The sequence below is a fragment of the Canis lupus genome, chromosome 30, assembly GCF_003254725.2.
Source record: "Canis lupus dingo isolate Sandy chromosome 30, ASM325472v2, whole genome shotgun sequence".
In the NCBI taxonomy this organism is placed as follows: Eukaryota; Metazoa; Chordata; class Mammalia; order Carnivora; family Canidae; genus Canis; species Canis lupus.
The window spans coordinates 26,486,658-26,499,098 of record NC_064272.1 but is presented as its reverse complement, the minus strand read 5'-3'; positions in this window follow the sequence as shown (position 1 = coordinate 26,499,098).

The window sequence follows — 12,441 nt, the reverse complement described above, 5'->3', positions numbered from 1 at the left end:
AATATGTACACTTTAATTATACTCACACCAATCCTATGAGGTACAAAATTATTATGCCCATTTTACAGACAGAACTGAAGCAAAAAGATTAAATAATTTACTGAAAGCTTAACAGGCATAAAATGATATAGCCAGAATTTAACCTAAGTCAGAATGATTTCAGAGCACATTACTCATAACCAACATTTTATATAGCTAGGTGTAATGATCAATGATCATATTAAGGACCTTTTTTTTTCTCTAGTTTTATGAAATATACTTTAAAAATTTTACCTACTCCTCGTTTAGTACTCACTGAGATGTTTTTTCTCCTTTGCCATATTGGTGTTATTCATTACAGTGATAGTTTTCCTAATATTAAATCACTTTTTCATTCCTAGGATAGTTTTCTAATTGTAGAAAACAATTCTTTGAGATGCTAATGAATTTGATTGAGTAGTATCTTATTTAATATTTTTCTGCCTATGTTGATTAGTTGTCATTGATCTGTAGATGTGTGTGTGTGTGTGTGTGTGTGTGTGTGTATTCACCAGGTTTGTGTTTCAGGGTTATGCTTCCTTCATTAAAAAACAAAACTGTAGCTTTTCAGCTTTTCCTATCCTCTGGAGCAAATTAGGTGGCAGCAGAATGATGTGATGTAGTTCCTGCAGCATTTGAAGGAATTTACCGATAAAGCCTTCTGGCCTCTTGACATGGTTTGTAGATAATTCTTTAATAACTTATAACATTTCTTCCATGGTGATTGATCTGTTGGAAAGCATTCCTTACAGGTGAAAAAGGTGTCATTGTTATTTTCTGCAACCTGCTCGTTATTGAAAACTTAGAAAACACAAAAAGTCGAGAGAAGCAGAAAAATAATCACCAGAGTCTCATACCTGGGATTCACTGCATTATCATTAAATGGATTTCCTTCCACGTTTTTCAAACTCACAATTTTTGAATTTATGCTGCACACAAAATTTTGTATCCTGCTCTTCTCAATTACAGTGATAGCATAAACATTTTACTTTTATTATAAAGATTGTGTGAAGTCACTTAATAATATTTTGTCACTTTCAAGGTGCTCTATCCTGATTTAAGTTCTGCACACTTAGTTAATGATTGCATTCCAACTCAGCTAGCTGTAGAACAAAGGAACAAAGGAAAGATAATATACAAATGAATTATCATTAAAAATGATCCTGAACATTAAAAACCATGTTCCCTGGCAGTCAAGTGCAAGAGAAAGCCAGGGTAAATTTCTATGCCCTCCAGTTTAACTCATTTTTAATCTTAAATATTCAGTTACTTGATAGTTGTAGCACTCTATACTAGGAAACAGCAATAATCAGTGTGGTAAATGACTCCATTGGTGTAGGGGAATGAGGCAAGAGTATTACTGGAAGAAGGGACAGCTTTAATATGTTTTTGAAGGATAAATAGAAATTTCTAGGACAGTAGCAAATAGAAAAGTCAAAGTTGTAGAGGTATGAAACAAGGAGGTGTGTTGAGGAAATTATAAGTATTGTCTGAAACACCAAGAGTGAAGGACAGGTGGCAGAAAGTAGGCCCAGAGAGGTGGGTGCAGTTGAGATCCACGAGCAGCAACGCTCAATAGCTGGTGATCTGGAAGCCAATGGCAGTTAGACACTCTAATTTAGCCGTGCCTATTGATATCATTCCAGCCTGCAGGTGCTGTCAGATTGCCAAGTTTTAAAAAATATTTTTACATAGATGCTTTTTTAATCCTGATTTCATCAAACTTTGATTTATTAGGTAATTATTTTCTGCTTAGTTGGCAATAATTGGAATCTTAGTTTGTGTTCTCCCAGAGGCAGACCCTAAGACAAGGCTTTGAGTACAAGTAATTTGTTTGTGAAATGAGCCCTACCTAGGAAGTATGAGTAGGAGAGTGGGGAAGGGAAGAGGGGTAGCAAAGACAGTCAATATAATTACTATTGTGAAAAACCAGAGATTCATTCCACGTGGGAATTCCAGGAGTATAAAACATGCCCCCTAGAGTTATCTCACCTAAGGGGCAAGGGAGCCATTGTACATACACACCAACTCCTGCTGATCAATGGTCAAGGATTGCCGGGGGACAGCAGGTAGTTAGTTCCCTGCCTGTCTGTCCTGCTATGGGTGCAAGTAGAGTGTGCTCTGGAGGCCAGACCAAGGCCTCAGATAAAGAGGTGCAGATGGAAGTTAGGCCATTATGCACGAAATAAGACTCAAGGGGGTAGGGGTGGGTGGGATGCTGACAGTTTCTGCTACTGCTGGACATTTTGTACTCTAGACATAATATAATGAGATATTTTCAAAGCTGCTTTGTATCTATAGGCACTTCTTTCTTTTGACAAATTCCATAGAATCGTAAAAATTGCAGAGTCCAACAACTATTCTTACACAAACCTTTAAGATTCCATGCTTACAAATTGTTCATGGAGCCCCTTTTGAAACTCCCAATGATGCAGCACTCCCTCCTTTCTTCCCAAGACAGCCCATGGAATCTCCTGACTCTTCTGTGTATTAAAATGCATCTCCTAATAGTCTGCAAAGACCTGTCTCCTATCCATTGGCTCTTGGCTGCATGCTGAGAAACTCTAATTTCTCATTTACATGGGGCTTCTCAACTCTGCTTGTGTGTCAGAATCACCAAGGGGACCTTTTAAATGTACAGATTTAGGGAGGGAGAGTTCCCTCCAGGGCACCTTGAATAAGAATCTCTTCCTCAGTGGGACTGAGGAATACATAGAATGACCTCAGGACATTCATACAGAGCCAGTCTAGCCCCTGTCTATGGGTTAGAGTTTGGGACCATTGCTGTATATATTATCTTTCAGTAAACTGTCACAGCCATCACAGCCATCTCAAGAGTTCCCCTCCCCACAGAAAAGCTTCCCATTCCCTGCAAACATCCCTAATACGACATGGCTTATAGTCCCTTAAACATCCTCTCCCCTCTTCTGACTATAATTGTATCTATTTTTACATTAAAATATGCTACCAAGAACCAAATATAATTGTGATCTGAGAGTGTAGAACACAGCAAAATTATCCCCTCTTGTCTTCTGAACAGTATAATTTAATTAATACAGCCTCAGGTCACATTAACACTTTTTGAGGCCAATTAAACTATGGATTCATGATGCACTCACCATTGACTGAAGCCTCTAAATCTGCCTTCTTTACCTTGGAAGTTGGAGTTTTAGTTTAATTTGGTTTTGACTCCACTGTTTTCCCTTTTCTTCAGTGTTTTTTTTTCTTTTTATATAATAGACATTAAGGGAATGGAGTCAATAAGATTTGGTGATAAAGTATATGTTTAAGTGTAATTAAAATAAAGGGCCAAGGAAGCCTCCAAGAATTCTAGCTTTCAAAGCTACTATTTATTAAGAATTTTGGAGGTGAAGTAGTTAAGGATGGAGTAGAGATGAGAAATTTGGCTTTAGCCATGTTGAGTTTTGGGTGCATCAGGCAGGGATGTCTAATGAATATGAAACTCAGACTGCAGGTTAGAGACATGAGTTTGGATCCCATAGGTTTCTAGGTGTTAGAGCTGTAAAACTATTTTTCTTAGCATGGGTTATTATTCACAAATTTTATCAATCTGTTTTTGTTACAATACAGTATTGAAAAAATAAAGGACTGCAATATGGTTCTAAAGACCTTCCTTTCACCACCACTGATCACCCAGAACATACTTCTATATTAAACCTAGTTGGACACTGTAAGAAATCTTGTCAAATCTCTAAACGAAGTTCAGATATATTATGTCTTTGTCATTTCCTTGGTGCCCCAGATCAGTAACCAGGTAAAGGGAGTGAGGTCTGACTTCAGGAAGGAGCCATTAGCAAATTGTTTCTGCTTGCAATTCTGGTCACAAAGTTACTTGTTCATTGCATAAGTAATGCTTTTTGGCTTGATCAAAAGTCTTTGCATAAGAACTGCATTCCAGGCCTGGCTCTCTTTAAATTTTTGTAAATTGTTTAAAAACATTTGACGAACCAAACATAGTTTCAATTAATGAACACTCTTTCTCCAACGAGAAACTTTTAGGGAAAAAAAAAAAAAAAAAACACCCAATGGATTAATTTAGAAAGTAAAAGTAAGCCAAAATGATCTTAACAAAGGTGCGAACTGTTTCTCAGTAGTCAGGTCTCAGGTTGTGAAATGGTTAAAACAAAAAGCATTTTGGGGTTTTGTTGGAGAAACGGTCCCTGGGATTAAATTCTCCTTTGACTTGACTTCAAACAAAACAGACAACAGGATGGGGGTTCTTCGTGCTTTCGGTATGTATGTGATCACTTCCTTGTTATGAATTGCTTTTAAATTATTCCCTTTGCTCCTGTTTACCTCATTATTCTTTGAGCATAAATCTTACCCTCAAATAATTTATGCGTAAAGGAATCTGATAGAGGAACAGAACAGGCTCACCAAGTGTCTCCTGCTCATTACAAGTGAATAAATAAATAGGAATACCAAACAATCATTCTCATCAAAAGAACGTGGTTGGGTTTTTTTTTTTTTCCTAGACATCTCTAATAATTACTGAGGGATTAGGGGAATCTATCCACTGTGAAACTTAGCAAAGGCATATGAAATCAACACAGTCGAATATCTGGGATTCAGACTTGGTGTCATTATTTTCTGCCATGATAAGCCTCTTCATGATTAATCAGATTTTTATGCTGTTGGGAGCCCAATTCCCTGTGGAATAGTGTGGGCTTAGGGGTAAGGTGTGTTTTATTGGGAGAAGGGGTGGTTGAAGTAAAGCATTTTTTTTTTTAATGATACAATTCAGGGAATTGATATAATCTCTTGCCTCAGATTATCTGCTAATGTATACTAACCCTGAGTTAATCATGAACAAAGGAATAAATGTCTTTGGCCCACATGGGTGTTATGTATACACTTTTGTTCTCATTAGCACAGCACACCAACCAATTATTCTTACCTCTTCCTTCTTCTCTTTCACCCTTCTCTTCTATCAAATCTAGGAGTCAAACGCCCGGTCCAGTGTCACCCTTTATTACCACATATAAGTTGTTCACTTAAGGTCTCTTAGATTGGAAAAGCTACCCTCCCGACTCTTCTTTGGCATCCAAGAGCTCATACTAATAGTGAGTTTATGGACGGCAAACGATGCTGAATTTCATCCTAGCCTATAAATAAATGAATCCCATCTGAAGTTTAACCCCACTGTGATGGATGCTGGGCCCTTCTGCCCAGATTCCCCTGGGCAGAATAAAGGACTTCTCACTCCAAGTGCTAGGAGTGCTCATCAGCTGTAGGCCCTATTTGGGCCTTGCCTTTTCTGATGGAAACTGCTTCACCAAAGGTCACATGTCTCTGCATGGCAGCCACATTCAATTCAATGACTGACTGATAAAAGGGTACAGCTTCCTGTAGTGACTCAGGACAACTTTAGAGGACCATCCCAGCTCTGGAGCTCCCCGTTGGGTCCCCTAGAGCTTGCAGTGAGACTTCATCACAGCTGGCATCTCCCTCTGCCCAGTCCAGATTGTTTCCACTCCCTTCCACCGGTACTTTCCCCAGGAATTTTCCCTGATAAAAGCCCTGCATGCTAATTTCCATCTCAGGATCTGTTCCCAGGAAACCATTCAATTTTGATGCATGTAAATTCAGTGTATCTTATGTTATTTCATTGGTTATACCCCAGATTGTTCTAAAAAGAGTTTAATTTAGATCAAGAAAGAATCTGAGTAGGCAAAACTTCAGTGGCTATTGGGGCTACTTTGGGAACTGGGCTTTTGGCTGATATATAAATGGTAGGACATGCGAATGATTGAGGGTGATGAGTAAGGGTTTTACTGTAGAGGTTCCCAAGCTGTCTTCCTTAATAGAACTCTCCAGGAGTGAGACCTAGGGAACTCAACGTTTGTTCAAAGATCTCCCGGGATTCTGAAATGCAGTCTTTCTTGTTTCACAATCATGGCTTTAGGCCATCCTGGAACCCTGACTTATTACTAAGAACTCAAAGTACCAAGCCCCCAAAGTGGCACTTCCGTTGCCCTGACAGAAATGTGGCAGTTATTAATAAGTTCCAAATGGATCACTTGTGTTTTCTTCTTGGCTCTGGGAGAAATGTATCTCTGGGAAAGTTTCCAGGGTGTCTTTAGGTCTGCTCTCTACCAGATATTTAGGTCTAGCCAACAACTGATACATACTCCAGACCTAGAAGCCCAAGTATCCAGCTTGACTCTGCTGTACTTGCAGGAGAACACAATAATTCGGCCCCTAGAGACTGACAAGCTCAAAGCTGTGTGTCCAGGTTTGCCAGCAATGGACTCAGTGAGCCAAAGGACACACATAAGCTCTTGGAAACTTTGTGCCACTTTGAGGAGGTCTTATCAAACTTTGCCAACATGAAACTGTCCCTGGGAGACAACTGGAGAGAATGCCTGGACAGCTTCTTAGGTCTTAAAAGCATACTTTTTCCCCTGTCAAAGACATGTCTTTTTTTGGTGAAGATTAGACAATTTCTCACTCTGGTACTCTTTTGGGAAAAGCAATGGAGTTTGCAGCTGTCTTTTTAGGGCTCACGCAGGGGTCTTTCTCCATATGACTGTATTCCCATCCTATAATACCACCCCCACTACCGTCGCCACTTCACCCACCTTCCCATCTTGATCTGGTGCTCAGTTGCATAAGTTCTTTATCTTGGAAGCTATGAAATTAATCCTTTCTTAAGAAGACTATGAAGACCTTTGGAGAGAAATTCCCAATGGTAGAATTTTGGTCATTCTGGCAGGACACGGGGAGGTGTTTTTGAGCACATGAATTCCATGTTCACCTTCAAGTCATACAAGAAAAGAGAAGATTGCCTCCTGTGTTTAATTCTGAAGTTGCCCCAAGGAGGGCAAGAGGGTGTGCAAGAGACTGACTTGAGATAGCCAAGAGAATTCATCTGACAAGTCTCTAGTACAGGGGTGCAATTGCGTAAGGGCCAAGCTGCACCATTTTGAAAGCCTTCCCTGCATTTGCATTGATGCCATGCCTTTTATGTGTTTATCTCAGTCATGGCTTAGGGAGGATACTAAGGCAGGCATTTCTGGAAGACCAAATTCCACTGACAGCCAGCTTTGGCGAAGTACCCCCAACAGCCTTATAGAACCTCCCCTAACCCACAGGTCAGTCTGGGATGCTTCCACCCAATCTCTCTCTCCTTTTCACAAAGTAACCAGATGTGCATGGCAGTCTGACAGATCTCCCAGATCTTCCACCTTTGCCCCATTTTATCTCACAGGCATATTCTATAATAAAATTCTCATACATTTAACTCCTTCTTGCTTTCTACTTCTCTGAAACCAAGATCAATGAACTAGGCTTCTATCTTAGCTGCAATATTTGACTATTTACTAATTGACTTTTTCCACCACCACCGTCCCCCATATCAAAAGAGGTAGAAAATCCCCTTTCCATTAGGACAAAGAGTTGTAGACTCAGGGGACCTTAGAGAAAACTTAAGAGAAAGGAATCACAACCAAATAATAAAACTAATAATAACAACAATAATACCTTTAAAGATTAAAAAGAACATTTCTATCTATCATTAATTTAATCTCCCTAACTATTCCATAAGAGAAAAGGTAAGTATAACTACTGTTTATTGAGTGCCTACTACATGCCATGCATTTGCTCCAAACTTTAATAAGAGGAATATGAATATCAACCCAGATGAACAGATGAGGACTCCAAGGCATGGAAAGGCAACACAATTAATCCATGGTACCAGTGTTAGCAGGAGATGAGTCAGTATTCAAACACAGCATTGTAGGACCTCAGAATCTCTGTAGTGCCAAACAAGTGCTCATTTGGTGTGAGTAAAATAAGGATTTCTACTCCAGCCTTTTGCCTGTAGGATAGAGAAATGGAGTTGGCTGCTTTTGCTGCTAACAGGCAGTAGGGCGATTTCGTGGTTGTGTTGATAAGCCAGGACTAATGGCAAAGCCTAGGGGAGCAAGAAGGAATATGAAGAACTGCCTTATATACCAAGAAAGTCCAAGACAAAGAAACAAACAACAAAACATTTCTCTAGGAGGCAAAGCAGAGGTGCATCTTCACTAATAATCACAACATCCTACAGCAGTTTCCTCATCCCCTCCCTCCTGGTCTTTTGTGAGCCACTTTCCTCTTATGTTTACTCAGATGCTAATTTGAATTTGATTCAAAAAGTTTGAGGTAGGGGGAATTTGGGAAGAGGTATACAATTTTAATTGTCCCACGCCCTACTCTACCAGGGGATGGCTCTGCCTTTCCATTGGGCTGCTTATTTCCCAATGGAAAATTTGGTTCCCTGGAGAAACTGGCTTCCAGAGATTTGGAGAAAGTTTAAATTTCCTTATCCAGTTCAATCCAATTCAAGAAGTGAAGGCACTTAGGAATGACTTAGGAATGTCTTCTACCTTCTTTATAGAGCCAAAAATTGTTCTGTAACAACAACAAAATTATGATATAGAAACTCTTAAGAAGGTTCTACTTTTGCTATTACTAGAGAGAGCTTAGAATGAGAAGGAAATTATACCAATGTCTTTTGCATCCTGGAATCCTTCCAATTCCCAGAATATCATATCAGTCTAGTCTTTGGAACAGGGATAGGAATATGTATCTACCAAAGTTAAGCAAATTGAACGATGATCCACAATTTTATTTCTCTACTTATATGTATATATATTTGTAAATTATATGAATATGCTATTCTTATTTGCTAATATTTCGGGACACAATATATATAACTGCATTAAGGCTTATACTTCATGAGAGTAGATACAAATCTATATTTCAGATAGTCTTTTATCATTTCTCATTTTCTTATTCTAATTGGATCATCATTGTTTATATCTTTTATAAAAGGCCTTGCTCCTTCTTGGACTAGAAGTATAAGCTTGGATATTTTCTTATTTTCTTTTGTACTTCATTGATTCATAATATCTTCCATGAGATCCATCTTCATGGATCTCTCACTTTTTCTGTGTGTCTTGAGAGCAGAAGCTCTGACAGCTTTCATTCTGGGCTGTCTTTCCAAGGATGTTTGTATGGCAAACAGCCTTGAAACATAAAAATAGTGGCTCCCACTGGAGCAGAGAGCAAGTTTGTTTTCTGTCCAGTATTATAAAGATAATGTCTTTCTCTGGGGCAAGGTTTGGGCAGGTTTTCTAGCAGTCCCATTATAAAATATTTGGGTTTCCTTCACTCAGGTTTTTCAGCTAAGATACAAGCACACTGAATGTGCAATATCTACCCAGGCTGTCTGTGTTGGCCCTTTGGGACTTGAGGGCCAAAGGTAGCCTGAACAAACACGAGGTTCCTGCTGCCTGTCATACCATGAGTAATAAAGTGCTTTATCTCTGACACAGTAGTCTTGCATCTTCCGACAGCATCTATGACATGTGGCAGACAAGCTTGTTGGCTTGCAAGTGGGTTAAAACCTCAGATCCTCCACAATTATTACAATATCTTTATATTACTTCTTTTAACTAAAGCAGGAATTTTTTTAGTCATTTGTCTATTTTAAGAGGGCTAATTTGGTGAAAACTACAAATCCTTGAATAACAGGTTTGAACTATGCAGGTCCCCATATATGCAGATAGTTTGGTAAATGCAGTACAGTTATTGTAAATGGATTTTAGTTTCCATTTTATTTTCTTTTAGTTTTTTTAAAGTATTTTTTAAAATTTTTATTTATTTATGATAGTCACAGAGAGAGAGAGAGAGAGAGAGAGAGAGAGAGAGGCAGAGACATAGGCAAGGGGAGAAGCAGGCTCCATGTACCGGGAGCCCGATGTGGGATTCGATTCCGGGTCTCCAGGATCTCGCCCTGGGCCAAAGGCAGGCGCTAAACCGCTGCGCCACCCAGGGATCCCCTCCATTTGATTTTAATTACATTTTCTTTCTTCTACCTTATTTTATTATGGGGATTCAATATATAAACATATATCATACAAGATAGGTGACGATTCAGTATATAAACATATAACATACAAGATATGTTATCAGTTAGGCTTCCAGTCAATTGTAGGTTGACTATTGCCAATTAAGTATTTGGGGAGTCAAAAGTGATAACAGGTTTTTGACTGCATGGGGTGGGGTTGACCCTCCTAACACCTGTGTTGTTCAAGGGTCAACTATATATATACACATATATATATATATATATATAGTTATATTATTGTATATATTATTATATATGTATATAATATTATTGTATATATGTATATATATTGTATATATTATTATATATGTATATAATATTGTATATATATATTATATATATAATATTGTCAAACTCACTCAACTACACACACCCTAATTCATCTCGACACACTAACATGAAGATGAGTGCCAGGCCCCCACTATCCATTTGCCCTTGTTCTGACAAGCCCACTTCTTCCTCAGGATAGCTTGTCTGCCAACCATGTTGCTTGGACACTCTGACACATAGACTGAGGGAAGTTACAGGTTGACTCAAATCTTAAGCATTAATGAAGCTACTATCTTTCCTTTGTAGATAAAATACAAGTATCAAAAGAAATAAAATCTTTTTTTAAATCTCATGAGTCTTTTTTATTCATGAGAGAGAGAGAGAGAGAGAGAGAGAGAGAGGCAGAGACACAGGCAGAGGGAGAAGCAGGCTCCATGCAGGGATCCTGATGTGGGACTCGATCCTGGGTCTCCAGGATCATGCCCTGGGCTGAAGGTGGCACTAAATCAAATCTTTTTATGCTCCCAAAGGATGACCTTGGTACCTCCTTTGGAGACCACTGCCTCTAAATGTATCTTCCTTAACCTTACATTAGTAAGATTAAGGAATATCTATTGTGCCCATAATATCTACTGAGCACTTTTGGTGGACCAGTCCCTGAGCTAAGCATTTCAAATGAATTGTTTTATCTACTTCATTTTATATCTGAGCCCTATCATATCTGTTTTACATGTGAGTTACCTATGGCTTAGATACAGGAAGTAACTTTTACATAAACGTTTGGGTAAAAGCCTCTGTGGCTACAGCCTGAGCTCCAGTACTGCCTCTCTCTATTACAGCAAGATTGAAAGCTGAGGTGACAGACTGCCTAGTTCCTACCCAGCACCACTTTATACTATGCCAGTGCCTTCCTTGTTTAGATGGCGTAGGGTAGGGTCTGTCTTTGTTAAATGACTTGTGATTATGAGTAAAACTTGATTATTTTCCGTTAAATGAATTCTATCTTGTTCTGAAATAATATTAGAAGAAGGCATTTAAGTATTGCTCCTTGTTTGTGTTTTGAACATACAGACTAAAATTTTTACCTTGTGGATTTGGGGTGGGGGGAAGAGAGTAGGCGGATTTGAGGTAAGAAAGATTCATTTAGGAAACAAAAGGAGAGGATGGCCTGCAAATGACTCTGTCATACTCAGGGACATATGCAGGATCAAATACACACATGCATGGGAAACGATTAATTCTACTGGTTCCACGGTTAAGATATGATAAATTATCCTCCTCAAACAGAGACTCCAGCAAGTCAGATACATCGGATCTGAGCACTTGAGCATGTCACACTTCATGCCTGCTGGTCTTTAAAAAGATTGATTATCCTTGACATACTCTGAGAAGACCACCACCATGTTCCATCAGTATTTTCTGTCTTCTGAAAACAGTATTTCAATTTAATGGAAAGTTTCAAAAACCGCCAGGATAACTCCACTTCTGAAGTTTTAGAGGGAAAGTCATTCAAGCTTCCAGAAGTAGTAAGAGTGCTGGCATTTGTGGACATGAGGAAACAGGGAAATAAGGAGGAAGGCTGAAAGGGGGGGGAGGAGGAGCTACATGTTTCCACAGGAGTGTAAAGTAAACAGTGTGGCAGTTTGTTGTACAACCTTACCATAAAACCCTGCTCAGGTGCCCTATTTGTATTCTGTGGAAACCTTTCTGGGAATTACTAAATATGTATCTGTTAGAGGCTGCAAAGGCATGTGGCAGGAAAAGTTTCTGAGGGTGGATAATGGTTGGGGAAAGAGGGTGGGCAAGAGGCAGGACATGGGCTGGGCAGTGGCAATCAGATTACTTGAGGTGCAGGTTTTTCTTTCCTGTCTTTGGAAAGCTCTGTGATAGTCACTGGCTAAACCTGTCTTTGCCATCCTCTAGATGATTCTGGTTCACAATCATTTTCTGGCTCATGATAGTCTTATAAATGAAAAAGCAGTAGATACACGTTTGTCTCCTGAGACTGTGTCTCAAAAGGGGGTACTGCATATTTCTGGGCCCTTTGTGGAGAAGGAAGCAGAACATAAAAAAAGATATCAAGATAAATAAACCAATTTACCTGTAATCTAGGGAAGTATGTCAACAGTTTTTCTTGGCCATTGATTAGGAAATTTTGAAATTAGTGAATAGAGTAGCTAGGAATTTTGAATTTTTTTTGTCCTTAGAATAAAGTATTTTTTTATTTTTTAGATCCC